The following is a 25906-nucleotide window of genomic DNA, read 5'->3' as shown; positions in this document are numbered from 1 at the left end:
AGTTAGCCGAACCATTGTAACACAAAGTGTTACATATAAAATTATAAAGGACTGGACAAGCTAGATGCAGGAAAAATTTTCCTAATGTTGGGCGAGTCCAGAACCAGGGGCCACAGTCTTAGAATAAAGGGGAGGCCATTCTGAGGCGAGAAAAAAGTTTTTCACCCAGAGAGTTGTGAATTTATGGAATTCCCTGCCACAGAGGGCAGTGGAGGCCAAGTCACTAGATGGATTTAAGAGAGAGTTAGATAGAGCTCTAGGGGCTAGTGGAGTCAAGGGATATGGGGAGAAGGCAGGCACATGTTATTGATAGGAGACGATCAGCCATGATCACAATGAAAGGCGGTGCTGGCTCGAAGGGCCGAATGGCCTCCTCCTGCACCTAGTTTCTATGTTTCTATGTTTCTAAGTGTTGGAGGAACTCAGTGGGCCAGGCAGCATCTGTGCAGAGAATGGATAGGCACGTATTAATTCTCACCACAGATGCTGCTTGACACACTGTTACTCCAGCATTTTGAGTTTATACGTATCCAGCATCTGTAGCTCCTTATGTCTCTGAATTATCATTTAAAGCAGTGTGAGGAACAAAAGAGATCCCCCACCATCGCGTCCCTTCTGACACCTGCCGTTAAATTTAAATATACGGGAAGAGCAAGCAAAACGTTTACTGAACACGGGCATAATTCCTCCCTCCCTGATGTTGCTGTAATTACTATCCAATGTCAGCAATTCACTGTGCAATTACCTCAGTGATTTTTAGGATATGGTCAACTGGCCAGATCATTACCCTTAGTGAGAGAACGGTGGCTCGAGTCTTATCCACGTGGATGCACATTTAACATGATAGTACTCTGGGGTGGCTGCACTGGTGAATCGGTGGCCAGGCATTGACGGTATTTCAGCTGGAAATTGAGAACCCATTACTCCATTCAAAATAATACTATTGACGTTATTCTTTTACATTCCCATGCCCAAGTAAATAACTAACACCAGCAAAAGCAAATCCTTTGCTCATTTATCTTACTGCTGTTGGAGGGTGCCATATCACTGTTTTATTTCCCACGTATCAGTCATTACACTGTCACTGAAGCACAGTATCGAACATAGTGATGATGCTGCTTTCGCAGCTTTCTTTATATGCAGAATTGCAAAGTCTGAATCCCTCTTCTCTCCAGTCAGCAGGTTTTAAGTTGCTGCACATCACCACCAAATGCGCCCCCTCACCCATTCTGTGATTCATAGGGTAATTTCTCCCTATGTGGACTATTTATATCTTCATTTGCTGGTGCATATCGCAGGAGCCAACCTCTTCCATTTCCTCGGGAACTTAAACAGGTTTTTGTGGGAGGTGTGTTAAAACAGAGGAGGTACAACGAGCTGCTTGCCAGACAAGTCTCTTAAAATTACTTGCATATGAATGACGCAGAGCTTGAACAAAGATCAGTGCGAGGTAAACAACTAGAGGAGGAGAAATTAAACGGCCAGAACTTGGTCATATCTAAATGCATTTCATGAGAAAATTCGATGAAGATTTAATTGCAAGGCAGTCTTTATTGCACTAGGAATGATGGGTGGCTGGAACACACTGCCAGGGATGGTGGTGGATGCAAATATTCTTGTGGTGTTTAAGAGGCTTAACGATTATGCTGCAAATGGAGGGATATGGATTATGTGGAGAAGTTTGGCATATGCTCCCTGGAGGAGCAAAGGGTTTAAGAAGAAGAAGAAGTGGAAATTGGCATCATGTTTGGCACAGATACAGTGGGCAGAAGGGCCTGTTCCTGTGCTGCATTGTCCGCTGAGTCACAGTGTCATTTTTCATGAAGCATGACACTAGTGAGATTATTTATGATATTTTATTACGGTCGAAGGTATTAATATTTTCGTATTGTTGTTGCTTGATCCTTTTATTCTTTAAACATTAATTTATCTATTGGATCTAAGGGGGCAGCACATTCTGCAATGTATCTCTAAACTAAACTAAAAAATGAGATCTCCAGAAAGATTTAGTGATGGGTGTCAGGCACACATTGCCAGGGGTGGTGGAGTGGGCAGATATGATGATAGTGGTTAAGAGGCTTTTAAATAGGCACATGGATATGCAGGGCATGAAGGGATAAGCATCCTGAGTACACTAAGTAAATCATTTTTGCTCAGACATTGTGGATGAAGGGCTTGTTCCTGTGCTGTACTGTTCTATGTTCTGTTTTGATCGAATGTAGGGTTGCCAACTATCCCGTATTAGCCGGGACATCCCCTATATTGGGCTAAAGTGGTTTGTCCCATACGGGACCGCATTTATATAAGACATTGGTGTGACCGCATTTAGAATATTGTGTTCAGTTCTGGGCACCATGTTATAGGAAAGATATTGTCAAGCTTGAAAGGGTTCAGAAAAGATTAACATGGATGTTGCCAGGACAAGAGGGTGTGGCTATAGGGAGAGGTTGAATAGGCTGGGTCTCTATTCCATGGAACGCAGGAGGATGAGGGGAGATCTTATAGAGGTGTACAAAATCATGAGAGGAATAGATCGGGTAGATGCACAGAGGCTTTTGCCCAGAGTAGAGGAATTGAGGACCAGAGGACATAGGTTCAAGGTGAAGGGGAAAAGATTTAATAGAAATCCGAGGGGTAACTTTTTCACACAAAGGGTGGTGGGTGTATGGAACAAGCTGCCAGAGGAGGTAGTTGAGGCTGGGACTACCCCATTGTTTAAGAAACAGTTAGACAGGTACATGGATAGGACAGGTTTTAGAGGGATATGGACCAAGCACAGGCAAATGGGACTAATGTAGCTGGGACGTTGTTGGCGGTGTGGGCGAGTTGGGTTGAAGGGCATGTTTCCACACTGTGTCACTATGATTCTAACTTTGTACATTTTATTAGCACCTTCTGCTGACACTCCATCACATTTCATTCAGCTCTGTTTTTCCTTAAATGGATGGAGAATAAGTCTGCAGCATAGGCACAGAAATATAAAGTGACCTCAGATTCAAGGACATAAGACTGGAGGCATGGTGAAGCAACATTGTCAAAGTATTAACATCTGAACCTCCAAAGAGATTCCACTTGGCATGTTAAGATTGAACAAAGATCTGTTATTTCCCTTTTGTGGCCTTTTACTGAGAATAAATTGTCCCATCGGATTGTTGTTGTAATACTTTGTAAAAAGGACAACTTATAGCTCGGAAATGGCTCAATTTTGGGTTTTGGTGCCCAATTCAGGCTGGTCCTTGGTGCCCAAATCAAGCATGTCCCTGATGCCCACGTCAGCCTCCTACACATTGCCTGACTGAAGCACATCCATGGTGGTCAGGTTGTTCCACCATACTGATCTGGTTAGACTAATACAACGTCCTTTCCATACAAATCACAGAAGGTAGAATGAGTGCACAATGACACAGGATAGCGAAGAGCTCGGGTTGTGAAAGTAATAAAGCAGATTCTGAATTTCAATTCAGTTCATTGTCATATGTGCTGAGGTACAGTGAAAAGCTTTTGCTGCATTCTAACCAGTTTGCAGAAAGACTGCGCATGATTACAACCGAGCCATCCACAATGCACAGATACTTGATGAAAGGAATAACCTTTTGTACATTTAGATAGTCTGAGGGTTTCCAATGATGTTGGTAGTAGCTCAGGACTGCTCTCCTGTTGTTGATAGGATGGTTCAGTTGCCTGATAACTGCTGGGAGGAAACTGTCCCTGAATCTGGAGGTCTGCATTTTCACACTTCTGTACCTCTTGGCTGATGGGGGAGTGGGTGACCGGGGTCAGACTTGTCCTTGATTATGCTGGTGGCCTAGCCGAGGCAGCATGAAGTGTAAATGCAGTCAATGGAAAGTAGGTTGGTTTGTGTGATGATCTGGGCTGTGTCCACAATTCTCTGCAATTTCTTGCTGTCTTGGATGGAGCCGTCCCAAACCATGATGTGATGCATCCCGATAAAATGTTTTATGCTGCACCTCTGTAGAAGTTTACATGGATAGGACAGGTTTTGAGGGACACGGGCCTAACACAGGCAGGTGGGACTAGTGTAAATGGGATATGTTGGTTGATGTGGGCAACTTGGTCGAAGGGCTTGTTTCCACACAGAATGACTCAATGACTCTAAGTTGGTGAGATTTGTTGGGGAGATGCCAAACTTCCTAAACCTTCTAAGGAAGTAGAGTTGTTGGTGTGCTTTCTTGGCCATTGGTTCGATATGGATAGTTCATGGCAGTTGATGGTGATATTTAATCCTCGAAACTTGGATCCAGGATCTCTACTTGGGTGTCGTCAATTATACTGGGGTATAATTGACGACGCCATTTTACCTTAAATGAGAAAATGTTTCAATTAAGTTATTATAAATGCTTAGCAAATAAACTGTTACATTTTTCTTCCCAACTTTCAAGCTTCTGCTGTCTATATTACTAAAAGTCTGTTCTTGACCGGTTTTGGCCATCTGTACTGCGATTTCCGAGAGAACGCCGCCCCCTACGGCCGTCATTTTTGGCCACCTTGCTCAGAGCCCTCCTCCGCAGCATGTGTGCCGAGGATTTTTCCTGTCGATTAAAAATGACAGAGATATTAATGTTTCTACAAAATTCCCCATTCTCTCTGCTGCCACCGCTGGCGGCAGGGGGGAGGGACTATAAAACCAGGAAGTGGTGTGCCACACAGTCTCTTCAAGATGGAGGAAGGCAGAGGGTCACGTTTCTCTGAGCTGCGAATAACACTGAACACATGTCAACTCAAATGTAAGTGCACTTAGTGGTTCTAAAACGCTTGCAAAATGTGTCTATTGGTTCTAAAGCTTGCAAAAAGTGTCTCTATTGGTTCTAAAGCTGGTAAAAAAATGTATATTGGTTCTAAAGCTTGCAAAACATATCTATTGGTTCTAAATCTTGCAAAAAAAATGTCTATTGGCTCTAAAGCGTGTAAAAAAAGTATATTAGTTCTAAAGCTTGCAAAAAATGTCTATTGGCTCTAAAGCTTGCAAAAAAAAGTCTATTAGTTCTAAAGCTTGCAAAAAATGTCTATTGGTTCTAAAGCTTGCAAAAAATGTCTATTGGTTCTAAAGCTTGCAAAAAGTGTCTCTATTGGTTCTAAAGCTAGCAAAAAATGTCTATTGGTTCTAAAGCTTGCAAAAAATATCTATTGGTTCTAAAGCTTCAAAAAAGTGTCTCTATTGATTCTAAAGCTTGCAAAAAGTGTCTCTATTGGTTCTAAAGCTTGCAAAAAGTGTATATTGCTTCTAATGCTTGCAACAAATGTCTATTGGTTCTAAAGCTTGCAAGAAAATGTCTATTGGTTCTAAAGCTTGAAACAAAATGTCTATTGGTTCTAAGGCTTGCAAAAAAATGTCTATTGGTTCTAAGGCTTGCAAGAAAATGACTATTGGTTCTAAAGCTTGCAAAAAAATGTCTATTGGTTCTAAAGCTTGCAAAAAAAATGTCTATTGGTTCTAAAATGGTTCATACTAGCGATCCAGAAAGCGCCCCCCCCCCCCTCCCCTCTTCCCCCCCCCCCCTCTCCCCTGGTTGGCTTGGCTTGGGTGTGTCTTGAAATTGAAAGGCAATACTTACTGCAAATGGTGGCATGAAGTTGAAAGGCACTACTTACTGCAAATGGTGGATTGGTTGCTTTGGCTTGAAGTTGAGAGGCACTACTTACTGCAAATGGTGGCTTGGTTGCTTTGGCTTGAAGTTGAAAGGCACTACTTACTGCAAATGGTGGCTTGAAGTTGAAAGACACCACTTACTGCAATGGTGGCATGAAGTTGGAAGACACTACTTACTGTGAATTGAATTGAATTGAATTGAATTGAATTGAATCCTTTATTTGTCATTCAGACCTTTCGGTCTGAACGAAATGTCGTTGCCTGCAGCCATACATGTAATAATAAACAACACACAATAAACACAAATTAACATCCACCACAGTGAGTTCACCAAGCACCTCCTCACTGTGATGGAGGCAAAAGTCTTAGGGTTGCTGTCTCTTCCCTCCTCTTCTCCCTCTGCGCTGAGGCGATACCCCACCGGGCGATGGTAAGTCAGTCCCGCGGTTCAAGCTCCGCGGCCCGGGGGTGGTCGTAGCTGCCGCCCTCCAGTCCAGCGGACGCAGTTGTTGCCATGGGAGCTCCGGAAAACAGGCATCAACCTGTGACCCGCGAGCTCCTGACGATGTCATCCACTGGCCCGCGTCCGAGCCCCGGATTCAGGTCGCCGCCACCTCAGCCACCGGAGCACCGTCTCCGCCCCGCACCGGGCCGCCCTCACGGGAGCGTCTCAGCCCCGCACCGGGCCGCCCCCAAGGGAGCGCCTTCCAGCCGGGAGCCAGGCCGCCCACACGGGAGCGCCTTCCAGCCGGGAGCCGGGCCGCCCACACAGGAGTGTCTCAGCTCCGCTCTGTCCACCCTCACCAGAGCGCCGAGTCGTGCCGCTGCCTGAATGCCGCCGCAGCTCGAAGACGGCCAGCCTCGCGTTGGTAAGTCCTGGCTGGCTCTACCTCCGGATCCTCGAGGTCGGTCGCAGATTGGAGGCCGCCAGCTCCGCCATTAGGCCTCAGCTCAGACGGGGGAAAGAGAAGGGGGATACGACAAGAAAGTCGCATTCCCCCGAAGGGAGAGACAGAAAGCCCTGTTTCACCTCCCCCCCCCCCCCCCCCACACACATAACACAACCTAATAACCAAAAGTTTAACTGAACAAGACAAAAAAAACAAGACAAAAAAGTAAAAACAGACAGACTGCAGGCGAGCCACAGCCGTTTCACAGCGCCGCCACTTCCGGAATTTCCACCACTTCCGAAAATGGTGGATTGGTTGCTTTGGCTTGAAGTTGAAAGGCACTACTTACTGCAAATGGTGGCTTGGGAGCTCTGGCTTGAAGTTGAAAGGCACTATTACTGCAAATGGTGTCTTGGGAGCTTTGACTTGAAGTTGAAAGGCACTATTACTGCAAATGGTGGATTGGTTGCTTTGGCTTGAAGTTGAAAGGCACTACTTACTGCAAATGGTGGCTTGGGAGCTTTGACTTGAAGTTGAAAGGCACTACTTCCTGTAAATGATGGCTTGGGTGTGGCTTGAAGTTGAAAGGCACTACTTACTGCAAATGGGGGGCGTGGGTGCATTGGCTTGAAGTTGAAAGGCACTATTTACTGCAAATTGTGGCTTGAAGTTGAAAGGCATTACTTACTGCAAATGGTGGCTTGGGTGCTTTGAAGTTGAAAGGCACTACTTCCTGCAAATGATGGCTTGGGTGTGGCTTGGGTGTGGCTTGAAGTTGAAAGGCACTACTTACTGCAAATTGTGGCTTGAAGTTGAAAGGCACTACTTACTGCAAATGGTGGCTTGGGTGCTTTGGCTTTAAGTTGAAAGGCGCTACTTACTGCAAATTGTAGCTTGGGTGCTTTGGCATTAAGTTGAAAGGCACTGCAAATGGTGGCATGAAGTTGAAAGGCACTACTTACTGCATGTGGTGGCTTGGGAGCTTTGGTTTGAAGTTGAAAGGCACTATTACTGCAAATGGTGACTTGGTTGCTTTGGCTTGAAGTTGAAAGGCACTACTTACTGCAAATGGTGGCTTGGTTGCTTTGGCATGAAGTTGAAAGGCACTACTTACTGCAAATGGTGGCTTGGGTGCATTGGCTTGAAGTTGAAAGGCACCACTTACTGCAAATGGTGGCATGAAGTTGAAATGCACTACTTACTGCAAATGGTAACTTGGGTGCTTTGGCTTGAAGTTAAAAGGCACTACTGTAAATGCACTTACTTCCTGTTTGCATTGTATATTGATTTTAGATAAAACACTACCACGTACGGCTGTGATTTTTGGCCATCTTACTCAGTCCCCCTCCGCTGAGCAGGTGCAGAGAATTCTTCCCATCAATGAAAAATATAAGTGTTATTAGTTTTTTTTTAAATGTTGAGAATCTCTCTCCTGTCAATCACTCCATGAAAGCCACACCTTTTCCGGTGGGGGGGGGGGGGAGGGGTTATAAAACCCGGAAATGTGGGTGTGGCTCAGTCTCTGCAAGATGGAGGAGGGAGAGGTCACGACTCGCTGTCTTTAGTGGCTTTGCACCCTACTTCAAATGGTATGAAACTGCACTTGAATTTAGTGGCCTTGCACCCTGCTTGAAATAGAATTTCAAGGATTAGCCGTGAGTCAACTACCAGCCCACCAGCCGTGAGTGAGTGAGTTGCCAGCACAACAGGCTTGATTGACTGAGACGCCAGCCCAAGAATCCATTTGGCGCACAATTTGCATACTAGCCCTCGGGAAACCAGTCCCTTCTGCCCACAACACCCATACTAGCGCTCCAGAAAGCCCACCCCCCCGCCTCCCCCCCCAACTGGCCACCAATATTAGAATTGGTGGAGAGGTGGAATATTGCGTTGGATGACCAGCCCTCCTGTGTGATGCTGGGACCCAACGGGTCCCACTTAGTCTAGTAAAGACTAAATTTCCAGCCCCAAACATCTCACACACGAGGAGGGGTTGGAATTGATGGATGAACAGAAAAAAAGTGGAACATTTTAAACACTGCCCCCAGCTGACTCTAATATACCTGTTTCTGGTTTAACTGAGGACAAGCAAGGAGTTGAATAACAACCCTGCTTGAATGAGCAGTTCATTCAGGTCATCATGGTGAAGTTATCCGGAATCAATCCCACTTTCCAGCATTTTCACCATTGACTTTAATGAGATACAGTGCAATTCTTTAATTGCATGTTATCCATTCAATTCATATCATGCATGAGTAAAATGAAGCCATGCATAAGTACAATAGGTGCAGTGTACAGCGTTACTGCATTATTGTGTTACAGTGTTAGAGAAAGGGCAGAGTGTAAACAGTGAAGGTCCACAATGAGGTAGTTTGGAAGATCAGGATTACACTCTGACTTATGGGAGGACCGTTCAGCTGCCTGATAACAATAAGGCTTATTGGGTGCTGTGGCAGGGTAACTGGGAACAGTAAAGTATTTGAACACAGCAATATGAGAAGATTGGCAGTGGGTTAAAATAATGGCAGCCTTGGGATATATGACCAGTTATAGACTGGAGTTTATGAGGATGTTTCCAGGAATTCTCGGACTGGAGGCCTGTGACTACTCATGTGCCTCAGGGTTCAGTGCTGGGCCCGTTACTGTTTGTAATCTACATCACTGATTTGGATGAGAACATACATTTTCACCGTCGGGGTTCGGCGTCGGCGTTCCACCAGCCCGGCGAGAGGGCCTGAGCATCGGGCCGCCCGGGGTTGCGACTGCTGTTGCTCAGAAGGCCCCGACCACGGGTGAACATCTGGGACGATCGGAGGGGAGGCTGGCTGGACTATGGTGCCTTCCTCACCTTGGTGCCATTGTGTTATGTTGTGTCGTGGAATTTCTGTGTTTGTGCTTTTTTTTTTAAATTCTATTTTATTTTTAATATGTTTTATTATTTATTATTTATTTATTTTTATGACACTGACTGTAAAGGGAAATTCATTTCGTTGTCTCTAATTTAGACAATGACAATAAATTTGAATACAATACAATACAATACAGGGCAAGATTAGCAAGTTTGCTGATGATACAAAAGTGAATGGTTTTGCAGACAGTGAAGATGTTTGTGAAAGATTGCAGCAGGGTCTGGATCGATCGGCCAGGTGGGCAAAGGAATGGTTGATGAAATTTAATACAGAGAAGTGTGAGGTGTTGCATTTTGGGATGTCAAACAAGGGCAGGACCTACACAGTAAATGGTAGGCCTCTGGGTAGTAGATCAGAGGGATCTAGGAGTACAGGTGCATGGTTCCTTGAAGGTCGAGTTGCAGGTAGATAAGGTGGTCAAAAAGGCTTTTGGCATTTTGGCCTTCGTCAGTCAGAGTATTGAGTTCAGATGTTGGGAGGTCACATTTCAGTTGTATAAGACGTTGGTGAGACAGCATTTAGAATATTGTGTTCAGTTCTGGGCACCATGTTAGAGGAAATATATTGTCAAGCTTGAAAGGGTTCAGAGGATGTTGCCAGGACTAGAGGGTGTGAGCTATAGGCAGACGTTGAGTAGGCTGGGTCTCTATTCCATGGAATGCAGGAGGATGAGGAGGAATCTTATGGAGGTGTGCAAAATCATGAGAGGAACAGATCATGTTTACCATACCTACACTGTTTTCATTTTTTATAACTCAATTAAGTCATCCTTCAGTCTTATCTGTTTCAAAGAAAATGACCCCAGCACATTCAATTTTTCCTCATATAGGTTTCCATTGCTGATAAAGGAACATATTTAAATGACCCTATCTATCTGCCTTGCGATGATAAAGGGTCGGTGGACATGCACTCCTTCACATGTCTAATATTTTTCCCATTTATTATATTTCTCTTTGCATTTTTGCACATCCACAAATGTATCTCCTCAAACATCTTTGGATTAAATTCCGTTTGGTGTTTATCTGCCCAACTGACCCGACAATTTGTACAATGAGGTAGAAACATTCACTCCTAAATTTGTGATTTGTTTTTATCATCTGTTTTCTTATCATGCCTCTGTACTTAAAACTCCTTCAAACAAGGAACCAAGTTCTGAGCTTTGTGGAATCCATTAGCAGCTGTCTTCCAATCACCTGTCAATTATTACCCTTGGCATCCAAACACTGAACCATTGTTGGATCTAATTTGTTAGCTGACAGAGAAGAGATTTAAGAAGGACATTCAGGGCAACTTTTTCATTCAGAGGTAGTCCATACCTGGAATGACCTACCAGATTATGCCATAGAAATGGATCCAATTATGATTTAAATATGTATTTGGACAGATATGTGGACAGGAAGGATATCGAAGGTTATGAGCCTCATGCAGGCAAATGGAACTTGCCCAATATGCCAACGTGTTCCAACAAAATCCTTCCGAGTGTTTCCTAGCCAGGAGCCTTGGATGAACCATGAGATCCGCTTTCTTCTGAAGATCAGATCCCGGTCTGGCATTCAGGTCTGGTGATGCAGAGGTCCATAAGAAGTCCAGACATGACCTTGACAAGGCTATCGAAAAGGCCAAAATGGACTTCTGCTCTCAGCTGGAGGATGAGGCAGATGTTTGCCAACAGTGGCAGGGCTTGAATGCCATCACCTCCTACAAGGGGAAATCAGGAGGCTGCTCAAACGGCAGTGAATCATCACTCCTTGACGAGCTCAATGCATTCAGAAAAGACTGCAAAAAGTTATGACCAATGCCCAGCCCATCACCGGCTCTGACCTCCTCACCATCAAAGGGATTTATCGAAGTCGATGTCTCAAAAAGGCAGCCAACTTCATCAGAGTGCCACACCATCCTGGCCACACACTCATTTCACCATTGCAATCGGGAAAAGTTACAGGATCCTGAAAACTGTAACATCCAGGTTCAGGAACAGCTTCTTTCCTTCAGCCATCAGGCTATTAAACACGACAACAAATAAGCTCTGAACTACAATAGACTATTATTATTATTATTATTGCACTATAATTGTTTGTTTATTGAGTATGTGTGTATGTGTATATGTACACACTGAACCTTTTTTCTCCCGTTATGTACTATGTTTACATATTCTGGTGTGCTGCAACAAGTAAGAATTTCATTGTTCTATCTGGGACAGCATATCATATACTTATTAATGGTAATATTTTTACATATTCTGATTCACATTTTCCCCCTCTAGGCAGACATTACATTCACTGAACATTTTATGCTTTACTTCTCGACTTATTATTGATGAAATTTAAAAAAAAATCAAATTGACTGATGATGTCACAATGGCTCGGCTAGCAGTGATCAGCTTCACTAAAGATTTCATCTTATATTTCATGTTATTCATGATTAAAGCTTTAAAAATGCCAACTTTCACAAGATTTTTACATATTGTGATTCCCACTCTAGGCAGAACATTTTCACTGAACATTTTATGCTTTATTTCTCAACTTATTACTAATTAAAGTTTTAAAAAATTCAAAAGACTTTGCATTTAAAATGACCAGCTTCAAATGATGACATCACAATGGCTCAGCTAGCAGTAATCGGCTTCACTGGAGATTTCATCCTATATTTCACAAGTTATTTGCGATTAAAGCTTTTAAAAAATGCAAATTTGCACAAGATTTTTACTGTGAAAATCATTCGTGCCAGCTTCCAACACACTTCAATACAATGTTGTGACAGAGGAACACTCTGAACTTTTCACCTCACAGGACGGGGAGGGCGAATTTCTATTGCAACACGCAGGGCAAATTAGATTTTTTTTAAAGCCTACTGCTGAGGGAGGCAGAGGTGTACTGGAATCTTATGTTCAGGAATGGCTTGAGTTGGAGGACCATGCCTCCCGTGAGGGCTACGGGTGGGGAATGGACCTGTTGGGGGAGCAGCCCCAACAAATCTGTACTTGGTCTAGTATTACAATAAAACTCTTGACTCTTGACTTGACTTTGTTGGCATGGACAAGGTGAACAACTAAGTTGGCATGAACATGTTTTCATGCTGTGTAGCTCTATGACTCAAGCTATCTCTTTGTTCTTCATGCACTTATAAAACATTTTTGATATTTATTGATTTTAGCTGCTGATATGTTATTTCATGCCCTTACTTTGCTTTCCAAATTTTCATCCCCAATGTTTCAGTAATCATGAAGGATTCCAGGAGTATTCAATTTGCAATGTATTTTATGTTATACTTTTGCCACAGAGGACCCTGTAGGCCAAGGTCACTAGATTAAGTAGTCTATCTGTTTAATCTGTGGGAATACATTAAATCTCCTTCTTCAGACTTACATCAAAATGTACCTGGCTCTAGATACACTAGTTCCAGTCCACTTTCGCTAAATCACTCCTTAGTCAAAAAATCTGGCTTCACTCCAGTTTAGAAATTTTACTCCCATTTTATCTTTGTCCTTTTTGACAACTAGCTTTAATTGAATTATTATACTAAAAATTGACATTCTACCCAATTCCAAATGCTTGTATATACAATTATCCCCTTATAATTCAGTCAAATGGTAAATGCAAGCTGAGTTTATATTTGGAATAGGAAATTGGACTTCAAATCTCCTGGGCATGCTCTTCCGTTTCTTATGTGGTCAGCTTTCTTTCCAAGTTACATAAATAAAAATAGCTTCAGGGATACATTAGGCAAGTTTCTTCCGCATGATCTTTAGGTGTTAGGCACAGAAATTTTAATAAGTCTTTTTTTTCAAGATGTCATTGGTTGACAATGATTGTTGCAAATATTAGGAACAGCGTGTGAAGAATTACAATTGTAAAACATTCTCACACTATACTATAGGAGAATTTAAACCTGCAACCTGATGACTCAGACGTGCGATTCTTCATAGGTGACATGTTCATATATAAAAATAAATTTGAGGCGTGTGTTTATCCAATAGTGGCCTTAATACCCAAACTTAAAGCACCAGATTTTAAATTTAATGATCACGTTAGGTGGTGTGTTGGCTTTGGCTCATAGCCAGCACTTCTGTCTGAGAGTCATGAGATCATGCAAAGGCAAGTTCCAGTCTGATGTGTACGTCAAGGCTATTTCTTCAATGCAGGTGCGTGGGAGTGTGCTCCATTACTGGAAATGAGTGGGGAAACTGTTGGCCAGCTGACAGCTCATCCACAGACCTAAAATGACATCTGTGGAAAGACCATACACCCTTACCAGGTAAATCATACCAGATACCACACTAGAGGTGGTATGATTGTAAATGGTTGAAGTGCCTGCCAGTAACAAGCAGAGGAGGCAAATGAAGAGATCAGTCATGGAGTGAATTTAGACGCCGTACAGATAGCACCTGTAGTCAGGATCGAACCTGGGTTTCTGGCGCTATAAGGCAGTAGCTCTACCTCTTCACCACTGTGCCGCCTACACTGGTAGCACCAAATTACTCGCAATCTATGATACCATTTCCAGAGCCAGATTTAAACTCGACCCAAAACATTGCCTGTTCATCCCTTCCCCAGATATTGCCTGACCTGCTGGAATTCCTCCAGCACTTTGTGTTTTGCTTAAAATGTCAGCATCTGCAGTTTCTTGTACCTCCTTTAGAATCTTCGCCCCTGCTTTCTTTCACATGAGGGACGAAAGTCTGGCTGCTCTCTTTAAGGATGGAATTCTGCTTTAGAGTTAATAATCTGGCTTTGAGGTGTTCTGAGTTAGGCTCTTTTTGCATAGCTAATAATATATTTTAATAGCATCTCTGTGGCTGCTATAATTATCTTTGATTGTAAACGATACAAATTTCAATTGCCAGGCAGGTACAAGGCGATGTGAATGATTCTCTTATAATTGTGCACCAATGGTTATTATGGGAATTATTGGTTACGTTTCCAAAGAGACAGTTTTGCTACAAATTCATGGGAGGTTTTAATGTGAGGAACAACGTGGGAGTATCAGCATGAGATAAAAGATCATAACAAAATGGAATTAATGTTGCAGTCTGGACCATTTGTAATGAATCAGACATTATCTACAGTATAATCAGTGAATGGTTTGTGTAGGCAATGGTGCATTGCGTTTACATGTTGCAGGGTTTTTAATGGGAAACCTCACAAGTGCCAACCAGGAGATAGAAGGGATCATCAGTAAATGCCAGCACCAATTATTTCAGGAAGACTTAACCTTCTAATGTTATTATAAAGTGGAAAAAGAGCAGGTCAACTGAATCCAACAGCTTACAATTTCAGCTGGAAGGACATATGTTGAATGGCAAGCCCCCTGGTTTTATACGGATGATGGATCTGATTTATCAATTGCTGGAGTGCTGGAGGAATGCTAACCTCAGCTCAAGGGAACCTAATGGTTATAAATGTCAACAATTATCAGAGAGACTTGGATTAAATGTGGTAACTCACCACTAAATTGGTGCACTATACCTTCTCTAAACACAAGTTCCAATATTAAATACTGCAATAAATATCCTCTGTACAAAAACATATATGCTCTAGTCAATGAAGCATAATGGGCGTTGTTAGTGAGAGAACAATGTTAATATGCATTGAGCTAGTGAATGTATCCAAGGATCATCCTACAGGAGAGTAAACGAGGAATGAGTCAAGTGTTATCAGATGGCGAAGGCTAAGCAAAAGGATTATGTGTTAACTTCCCTTTTAAAAATATATATGGGCTGAATGTCAATGTTGATCTTCTTACTCTTAGCAGCATAAGCTGCGAAGAGTGCAGCACTCATTCATTCAACAGGCATTGTACAACACATCTCCTTTACACAGTGGAGAAAAGGTTTGCGAAGTGGAGGTGTGGAATGATAGTACATACAGGACACTTTGAAAGTATCTCACAGTTCCAACATTTGTCTTTTCCTCTCATCTCCATTCCGATTCATTTCCTTCCACTGACACTTCCTCCACACAGATCGGCCTTCACTACCCTCTCTCAGCTGGTTCCATACCACTTGTGTCATTCAATCTCACTTGGTCTCAACCCCATCACAGTAATTCCACTTGTCCTCCCCACCTACCCATCTCCACACCCACCCCTCTTCCCACTCTTATCTGCAACCTAACATATCTTTTTTTTTTTCTTAATTTGGATGAAAATGTAATAATAATAATAATAATGGATGGAATGTAACTCTGTTAACAGGCCAAAAGCATCTGTGGGGAGTTAAGTTTTTCAGCATTTTCTGTTTTTATTTGAGATCCTTCAGACCCCATCTCATACAAGAGAGTTGCCAAGCTTCTAATCTTTTGCATGTCTTCGCAACGTACTGTGCAGGAATGAACGTGCTCCACTTACGAACCAAGAACTAAGGAACGCCAGACTGGGCTGTAAGTAATTAATCAGCTCCCTGATCAAAGTGGAAGATCATCCCTGAATCTGTCTACCTGAATATGTCGAGGAAACTGATGAGATTTTGCAACTTAATGATTAACACAAACTTCCATTCACGAGTAAGTGGGAGATGTAGGGATTGAATTTTGCACTTGGGTCACCAAATATTGGGTTTCACATCAGATTGATATCGGATTGATGAACTGTGTACAACAGTGAGCAGAATTTCATTTGTAGATCACGCCACTACAACAGCAATAGTACTGCTCAGGTAAGTGTGGTGGAAGTAGAAAGGGTAGGAAATGGGGGTGTGCAGGTGATGGTGGTGGTGGTGGAGGAGGGGGGAGGGGGGGGGGGGGTGGGACAGATACCATCATCAAGGGAGAGCAGGAAAATTGTGGCTGCAAAACATAGAAACATAGAAAATAGGTGCAGGAGGAGGCCATTCGGCCCTTCGAGATTCATTGTGATCATGGCTGATCGTCCCCAATCAATAACCCATGCCTGCCTTCTCCCCATATCCCTTGATTCCACTATCCCATAGAGTGTTATCTAACTCTCTCTTAAATCCATCCAGTGACTTGGCCTCCACTGCCCTCTGTGGCAGGGAATTCCACAAAGCCACAACTCTCTGGGTGAAAATGTTTTTTCTCACCTCAGTCTTAAATGGCTTCCCCTTTATTCTAAGACTGTGGCCCCTGGTTCTGGACTCGCCCTACATTGGGAACATTTTTCCTGCATCTAGCTTGTCCAGTCCCGGTGAGGAGTGATGACTGTCGAGGCTAGTTTTGCTGATTATGGAGGGCACAGAAGGTGATTGGTTGATGATGACTTGGTGGGCAATGGTAGTAAAGATAGGCTCAACTAGGACGCTCTTTATTCTTTCTGGTGAACAGAAAAGATTCCATTGGAATCCTTGGAACACTTCGTCCTGCCGAACACTTCACTGAAGCCGATGATCAGGTTATTTCTCTTCTTGCTCATTGTGGGATCTTGCTATGATCGCTCTGTTGTGGTGTTCCCTCACACTTTCATTCCTTACTTTTCAAAAAACAGTACAATAACAAAGTCCTTTTGGATTGCCTGAAATTATGATCAGCATTCCATAAAAACAAGTTTTTCTTTCCATTGAAGATAAACAGAAAATGCTGGAGTAACTCAACGGGTCAGGCAGTATATCTGGAGGAAAAGGAATGGGTGATACATTCATAGTACCTGTATCATAACATTTACTGTTAGAAAAATAAATCTCTGCTTGGTCCTTGTGTCACAGACCGTTGCAGCCTAATTATTTAAGAACACAAGTACAGATGGAGCTACAATACGTCACAAAGGTTCCTCAAGCCTGTTCCATAATTCAACTGGACTGCAGATAATCTGTGACCTCAATTTCATATTCACAATGAATCCCAATATCCCTTCTTTCATTTACACACCAAAAATCGATTGATTTCCACCTTAAACATAATTAGTAAGCATCCACAATATTTGATTTGGGAATTCCAAAGAGACACAATCCTCAAGTGAAGAAATTTCTATCATCTGTATTAAATTGGCTGCCCCTTAAATTGAGATCTTGGCATTCATCTCCATACTCTCTCAGAAGCTTATATATTTCAATGAGATCAGCTCTCATTCTTTAAACTCTACCCAACTTGCCAAGTGTCTTTTAAGGGAATCCTTGAAACATTTCCCCCCTTCATCAAGAAACCTCAGAATAGTGTATTTTTGCTGTGTATGGAATCTATTTGAGTTCTAACATATAATATTTTCTCATGGGTAAGGCATGCTGGCCAAGACATTCTTCAACACAAAATGCATCAATATTTCTCAAGAAATCTATATGTTTCATTCTTTTCATTTATTCTTCAGTATGTGGGTGCTATTGACAAGGTCAGTGTTTTTAGCTCATCCCAAATTGATCTTGAGGTGGAGGCGGTGGTGGAATTTTTTTCTTCTGATGAAGGTACTCCCACAAATATAGTTGTGTAGGAAATTCCAGGATCGGGTCCCATAATGTAGCAGGAACATTCATATATCTCTGAGTTCGGATGGTAGATATGTCTTAGAAGGTAGTCTTAGGATGGTTGTTTATCTATGCACCAAAACCCCATGTCCCACTTGGTGGTAGAGGTCACAGGTTTCAAAAGGTCTGGCATATTAGCCACAAACAGCAGCTACAATGGATTTGTAGATAGCTCACATTTCAGACACTGTGCTCCCATGAAGCTGAGAATGAATGTTCAGGGTGCTCGATGGAATGACAATCAAAGCAAATACTTTGTCCAGTATTGCTGTTGAATATGTTGAGTGTTGTTAGAGTTGCACCCACCCATGGAAGAGGAGAGTATTCCACAAGAGAGAACTCCTCCCTTCCAGCTCTTCACCCACCCACCCCCAACCACAATCAGTCTGTAGAAGGGTTCCGACTCGAAATGTCGCCTATCCATGTTCTCCAGAGATGCTGTTTGACCCGCTGAGTTACACCAGCACTTTGTGTTTTCATTAGTAAACCAGCATCTGCAGTTCATTGTTTCAACCACTCTCCTCTTAACACTCTTAACATGCATTGCAGATGGGGGAGGGGGAGGGGGAGGGGGAAGATTTTTATCAGATGTCACTCGCCATAGGATGCCCAGGATGTTCAGCTGAGGTCTTAGTCAATCGATGATTAATCTCTCACCACCACAACCATCTTTTTTTAATTGGAGATTGAACCATTGGGTACCACACGCTCGATGCCCATTGACTTCAGTGTTACCGGGGCTCCTTGATAACACAATTGCTGGTGCTGTATGTTAACAAACTTGTTGAATTGTTGTCAAGAACAGTTATGCTCACCTCACCTCGGTAATTTAGTGCTGTAGTCCATGTTTGGAATAAGTCTGTGATGAGTTCTGGAGTTGAGTGGTCCTGGTGTAACCCAAGGTGGGCACCAACAGTTAAATGATTGAAGATAGTACTATTTTATAGCACTGTTACGGACAGTTTCCTTCACTATGCTGACAATTAGTCACAGAGTTGTACAGCATAGAAATAGGCCATTTGAAACAATTTGTCTATGTTGATCATTATGCCTATCAGACTCGGTGTAATTTGCCTGCATTAATTATATGTACCTCTGTGCATCCCCTGCCCATTCAGATGCCTCTTATTTTGTTACTGTTTGTCTCCACCACTTTCTCTGGTAGCTCATGCCAAATCCAATTACTCTTTATGTATCCAAGGTATATAAAATTAGGAGAGGAATAGATGAAGTTGAAAGCCACAGTCTGTTTCCCATGGTCAGAGTGTTACAAATTTGAGGACATGATGGAGAGGGACCAGGTATAAAGGGAAATGAGACAGCAGTGAAGCTTGAGCGACTTATCTACATCATGACCGGAAACTGAATAATTTTCATTTCCACTGTCTTTGTCACGTCAAAGTCAAAGTCACCAACTCTCTCCAAACAGCACAATGTCAAAGTTACACCTCATTTCCATCAATGCCAACACACACAATGTTGGAAAATCTGCTCACTAAAAAGAATCATATTGTATTTGATGGTGGAATTCCCCCAATTTTCAGGATTGGGATCTAAAAGTAATATAGCAAGAACAATATAAATGGATCAGACGATGAGAATGTATGATAGGGGCATGGGAAATTGCACCAGTATATTGCAATTTACAACAAAGCACAGTGCTTCAGCATCACGTAATTGCAGGATAACAAAGGTTAGAAATAAGTTATTTCAGTACATCCATGAGATAGAAATCATTTGGAAAAAATATGAACTTGGCATTTATATACATCCTGTTTAATGTCAGGAATATTTGGGTGAAAATCATTTGCACCATATGTTTCAATTGCATATTTCTATTTTTTAATTCTATCAAATACTGAAAATAAAGCTGTTGTTGGGTTTATATTAGAACAATACAAGGGAGGTGAAATGATGATAAATAAATCATGAAGAATTCTAGAAGGCTAACAATGGCTGGTATTTTATGTGGAATGTTTATGGGATTTTAATGTCTCCAAACGTGTCTCCAAATGTGTGACGTTGCATTTGAAGCAGTTTGTATTTGGAAGCATTTCAAAAATACACTATTCTGAGGTTTCTTGATGAAGGGGGGAAATGTTTCAAGGATTCCCTAAAAAGACACTTGGACAAGTACATGGATAAGAAAGGTTTAGAGGGATGAGGGAATAGTATAGGTGGACCAAATGTCCTGTTTCCTTGCTGTATGACTATGACTCATTTACATTTAGTTTAGTTTAGAGATACAGCATGGAATCAGGCCCTTCGGCCCAACGAGTCCATGATGCCCAGCGATTTCCATATACTAGTGCTATCCTACACGCTAGGGACAGCGTATTTGGATTTTGAAAATTAATAATTAAATTCCTTTTGAATTAAGAGAAGACATTTGAAACTAAAAGGACTGGAATGGACTTGGTCAAAGAAACAAAACACTTTGTAAGAATATGTATGTTATGGGTAATGCTTAAAGGAAATTTGGAACAAGCTTGCAGGTACTGGAGTCTTGATATTTGGTACTCAATATCCTTCTGTATAAAGTGCGATGATATTCTTGTCCATATTATAAAGAGCACTACTAACTAAATGAAAAACAGACAATTGCATGAGCTGTACATCTTGTGGTGAATGAGCAAATAGAATAATGCAACTTAGAAATAGTAATATGATTAATACATTAGATAAATCCAAACAGGGTAATAAGATGATCTTAAAAACCGAAGCTGGAAAAGGTAAACATTTCTTTGGATTACTGCAGATGAAGTACCCTAACATTAGGAGACTGGTGTGTATTATAACATTGATCATCTGCTCTTGGAAATCATAAAAAGTGAAAGAAAAGATAAATAGATTACTTTGGAATAGACTCCACTATGTGCGCTGATATAAGCAAGTATTTGGAAAAGTAAACAAAAGAGTGGTGATTCTGTGTGAAATGTTTTTAAAAATGTGGTTGTATATCTTGAGGAATAAAAAGTTAATGATCAAAATTTATTGTATTGTGGAGAATCATAGCATTTTAAAAAGGAGTTTGAAGTGTCACAAGATGAAAGCATAACTTGTCTCATTTTAAGCTTCATATATAACAAATGCTTGTGCTTGGAAATAAGTGACAGCAACAATATCAACTTTTGCATAAATTTGGCAACCGGTGAAATGAACATACCCAATGAGATTTATTAACTGTAGTATAAAAATAAATATTAATAATGCTTACACTTCAAACAAAGCAGGAACAGTTAAGTCAATAATACCTGTTTGTGAAAAATATCTTTGAAGCTAACAACTACAACTGTTTATATGAAAATAATGTTTTCAAAGGATTCCAGATTAGATAGCTCATTAGGACTTATCTGTAACATCTACCTTTGATGTAGGCAAAACATTGTATATAAAGGACCATAGTTTTCAATTGCACTTTGGTTGGTTCAGAAGATGGAACCACAACCAAAGTGAGTCTCTTAATGTGGAACTCTACTAATCATCAATGCTACCGGTGACCTTTAAACTCATTCATCAAAAATTGTCATTGAACTAGAGAAGCAACACGGTGGATTACCAGTTGGATATTAAAACTGGTGCACACCTAGGCTTAAGATGAAGGGGGAAAGATTTAATAGCAATCTGAGGGGTAGCTTTTTCACACAAGGAGTTGTGGGTGTATGGAACAAGCTGCCAGAGGAGGCCGTTGAGGCAGGGACTATCCCAACATTTAAGAATCAGTTAGACAGGTACATGGATAGGACTGGTTTGGAAGGATGTGGACCAAATACAGGCAGGTAGAACTAGTGTAGTTGGGACATGTTGACCAATGTGGGCAAGTTCGGCCGAAGGGCCTGTTTCCACGCTGTTTCACTCTATGACCTGGAATCTGTTATCATTGAGAAGGGAAGGATATTGGCCAAACAGTAAAAAAGTGTCGTCCCAATACTTCTACTCGATAAGTGAAATTGTGAATAGTGCCCAAAGTAATGCTTCAAGTAAGGCAAAACATCATGTACTAAATATTTGTCTGTAACATGATTAATTTGACAGATTGAAAATGTAACTGATTTTCACAATGATACTGAATTAAAAATGAGACAATCACCCTTCCACTACATATTGATAGGTTTTAAAAGTTTCACCAAACAGGGAATTCAGTCAGTCCTGACTCCAAATAGAAGAATAAACTAAACTATACTAAACAAATAGCTTGCTGGTGTTTGCAGGAGGGTAAAATGTATTGTCCTGCAAGTTGCCTCACGTTATGAGGGACTGACAGCCATGGCATAAGTTCCATTGATATCTGTAACACACCAAAGCGGTACAATTAAGGAGACTCTGGAAAACAACTCCCGATTTTTCTCCTTATTCACTGTGTCAAAGTTGCACAGGACATTTCTCTTGTGGATGAAAATGACATGGAAAATAAGCATCAAAGCCATTATTTGGGGCGTATTTACTAAAGTTATTTATTCATCCTCCCTTACCTTTCCCATCAATCTATCACCTACCAGCTTCACCTCTCTCTCTCTCTCTCTCTCTTTTACATACTGACTATCTACCCTCTACACTTTTTGGTCCTGATGCAGGGTCTCAGCTCGAAATAACAACCATTATTTTGCCTCCACAGTTTGCTTTTCCATTGTATTTATGCAATTATGAATTATTTTTCACAGTCCTTTTGTAAAAGCGATGTATAATTTATGTAAATTAATGTATTAATATACACATTAATTATGCATAAATTAATGTATATAATTATGCATTAGAGATTCAAATATGATTGTACTTAATAAAGTAATATATAATGTATAATCATGCACATTAATATATAATAATACATTGTGCATTCATGTAACATTTATTTTATTTGTGTGTTGTATGTGTCTGTGATGTTGCTGCTGCAGTGATTTTCATTGTACCCGTAGCTCGGTGTACTTGTGCATATATCAATACATTTGACTCGACAATTATTTACCATTCTATCTTGCACACAAATCATTCTTACCCCATTCTCCCTGAAAGCCTCCAGCCAATCTTGCCAACAATTACTCATACCTCCTTGCCTCTTCCAATTTCATGACCATGCAGGTTCAGCCCACCTCATCTTTGTTCAACATCGATCTCAATAACAAACAGACCTGCAGCATCTGTACACTACAAAGCCAAAGATCTTTATCACAGCTGTGATTCTCACCACGGGTAATAAAGGCAAATATGATTAATGTAATAGCTACACAAAACTTCATCCAGAATGTACGTTGTTTACCTCTCCAACATGTCTTAAGGTTACAAAATGACACCTAATCCAAATAAAATCCTCGCAAGGGACTTATTGATACCACGATGCCAGGCAGGAAGGTCATCTCCATGGTAAGCCATTGGCCTGACTGATGTGGATGAAATTTAGCACATTCTCTTGACCCAATGGGTATATAGTCAGAACCTTTATCCCACAGTGGAAATGTCCAGGATTAATGGGTATAGCCTTAAGGTGAAAGGGGCAAATTTTAAAGGAGATGTGCCAGGGAAGCTTGTTTTGCGCAGAGACTGGTGGTAGCCTGGAACGTGCGATGACAGTGACATTTAAGAGGCACATGGAAAACTATGGATCACGTACAGGTACAGGAGGTTAGTTTATCTAGGCATCATGTTCGGCACGAACATTGTGGACTGAAGATTTCTGTGTGGTACTGTTCTACATTCTGGGATGTTGCACTTTGGGAGGTTGAATGTAAGTGACTATACAGTTAGTAGCAAGACCCTTAACTGCATTGAAGTGCAGAGGGATCTTGGAGCCCAAGTTCATAGCTCACTGAAGGTGGCAGCACGTGAATAGGATGGTAAAGGTGTAGATGCTTGCCTTCAATGCTATGGGCATTGAATATAAGAGTCAGGAAGTCATGATGCAGCTCTAGAGGACTTTGATGCAAAATGCTGGCGTAACTCAGCGGGACAGGCAGCATCTCTGGAGAGAAGGAATGGGTGATATTTCGGGTCGAGACCCCTCGAAAGACTGATGTCAGGGGAGAGGGCGGAACAGAGGTAGAATGTAGTCAGAGACAGTAAAACTGGTGGGAGAACTGGGAAGGGGGATGGGATAGAGAGGAAAACCAAGGGCTATTTGAAGTTAAAGAAGTCAATGTTCATACCGCTGGGGCGTAAAGTACCCAAGCGGAATATGAGGCGCTGTCCCTCCAATTTGTGCTGGGCCTCACTCTGACAATGGAGTGAGATTGGGAATGGGAGGGGGAGTTGAAGTGCTGAGCAACCAGCAGATCAGGTAATTTAAAACGGAATGAGCAGAGATGTTCAACGAAACGATCGCCAAGTCTGCGCCTGGTCTCGCCGATGTAGCAAGTTGAAACCTGGAACAGCAGATACAGTAGATGAGGTTGGAGGAGGTGCAAGTGGACCTCTGCTTCACCTGGAAAGACTGTTTGTGTCCTTGGATGGAGTCGAGGGGGGGGGGGGGAAGTAAATGGATAGGTGTTGCATTGCCTGTGGGTGCGGGGGAAAGTACCTGGGGAGGGGATGATTTGGGTGGGAAGGGACGAGTTGACCAGGAAGTTTCTGATGGAACGGCCTCTGCGGAAAGCAGAAAGGGGTGGAAATGGGAAAATGTGGCCAGTGGTGGGATCACGTTGGAGGTGGTGAAAATGTTGGAGGATTATATGTTGTATGCGACAGCTGATGGGGTGGAAGATAAGGACAAATTTGTCCTTGTTACGAATGGGGGAGGTGGAGCAAGAGTGGAGCTGTGGGATATCGAGGAGACCCTAGTGAGAGCCTCATCTATAATGGAAGAGGAGAACCCCCGTTTCCTAAAGAATGAGGATGTCTCCAATGCCCTGGTATGGATCACATCATCCTGGGTGCAGCTGCAGCATAGACGGATGAATTGGGAGTAGGGGATAGAGTCTTTATAGGGAGCAGGGTGGGAAGAAGGGTAGTCTAGATACCTATGGGAATCAGTAGGTTTGTAGTAGATGTCGGTCAATAGTCTATAGGACTGGTTAGGCCACATTTGGAGTATTGTGTGCAATTCTGGTCACCACATTACAGGGGAGATGTGAAGGCTTTGGAGAGGGTGTAGACAAGATTTACTAGAACTCCACCTGGATTTGAGGGTTTCAGCTACAGGGAGAAGTTGAATTGATGGACAGTTTTCTCTGGAACATCACAGGTTGGGAGACTTGATAGAAGTATATAACATTATGAGAGGCACAGATAGGGTAGACAGTCAGAACCTTTTACCCAGAGTGCAAATATCCAACACCAGAGGGCATAGCTAGAAGGTGAGAGGGGAAACGTTTAATGGAGATGTGTGGGGCAATATTTTTACACAGATTGGTGGGGGCTCGGTATGCAATGCCATTGCTGGTGATGGGGGAATTTAGAGGCTTTTAGATAGGTACATGGAATTGTAGAGAATAGAGGGATATGGATCATGTACCTGAAGGCAGCTGACATCAGTTTAACTTGGTACGATGTTCAGCATAAAGGGCCCATTCCTGCGCTGTACTGGTCTATGTTCTAACTCCATTAAATGTTGCTTGTAAGCAGCTGGGTTAATCCAAATTGAGTAAGGCAATGAAACAACACATGAATGTAAAGACTAAACTGAAAAACATAATAACCCCTCATAGAAAACATGCTTATTATTGTGTGCAGTGAGACATTAAAACGACATTTCATTGTGAGAGGACATTAAACTGTGAGTCCACCTCCCTGTGTATGTGTGTACATGCATGCATGTACATTTGTATGTGTGGAGGCATATTGCCTGGAGGTAAGGAGATCATATTGGAAATACCCAATGGAGTGGTTGACAATTTATATTCTGTGTATTGTGCTGATTTGCACCTTACAGTGTCCATGAATTATATTTTAATTTTGTCTAAAAATTTAAAATGCTGGGATTAATTGTGTTACTACATGAACATGTTGGAAAAATAAGAATGCTTTCACTTGTCTTTCAATCATTACAGGCTGTAGTTGAGTTTTTTCCTCCTCACCAGCAAAAAAGGAGCTGGTGCTCTGTGCTCTTTATCTGATGAGTTTATGGATTTCAGTTATTTTCAGAGTGCTGAACAAATATTGTATA

This window comes from Amblyraja radiata, chromosome 33 (assembly GCF_010909765.2).
Source record: "Amblyraja radiata isolate CabotCenter1 chromosome 33, sAmbRad1.1.pri, whole genome shotgun sequence".
Classification (NCBI taxonomy): domain Eukaryota; kingdom Metazoa; phylum Chordata; class Chondrichthyes; order Rajiformes; family Rajidae; genus Amblyraja; species Amblyraja radiata.
The sequence above is the reverse complement of the archived record's forward strand: the minus strand, read 5'-3'. Positions refer to the sequence as shown.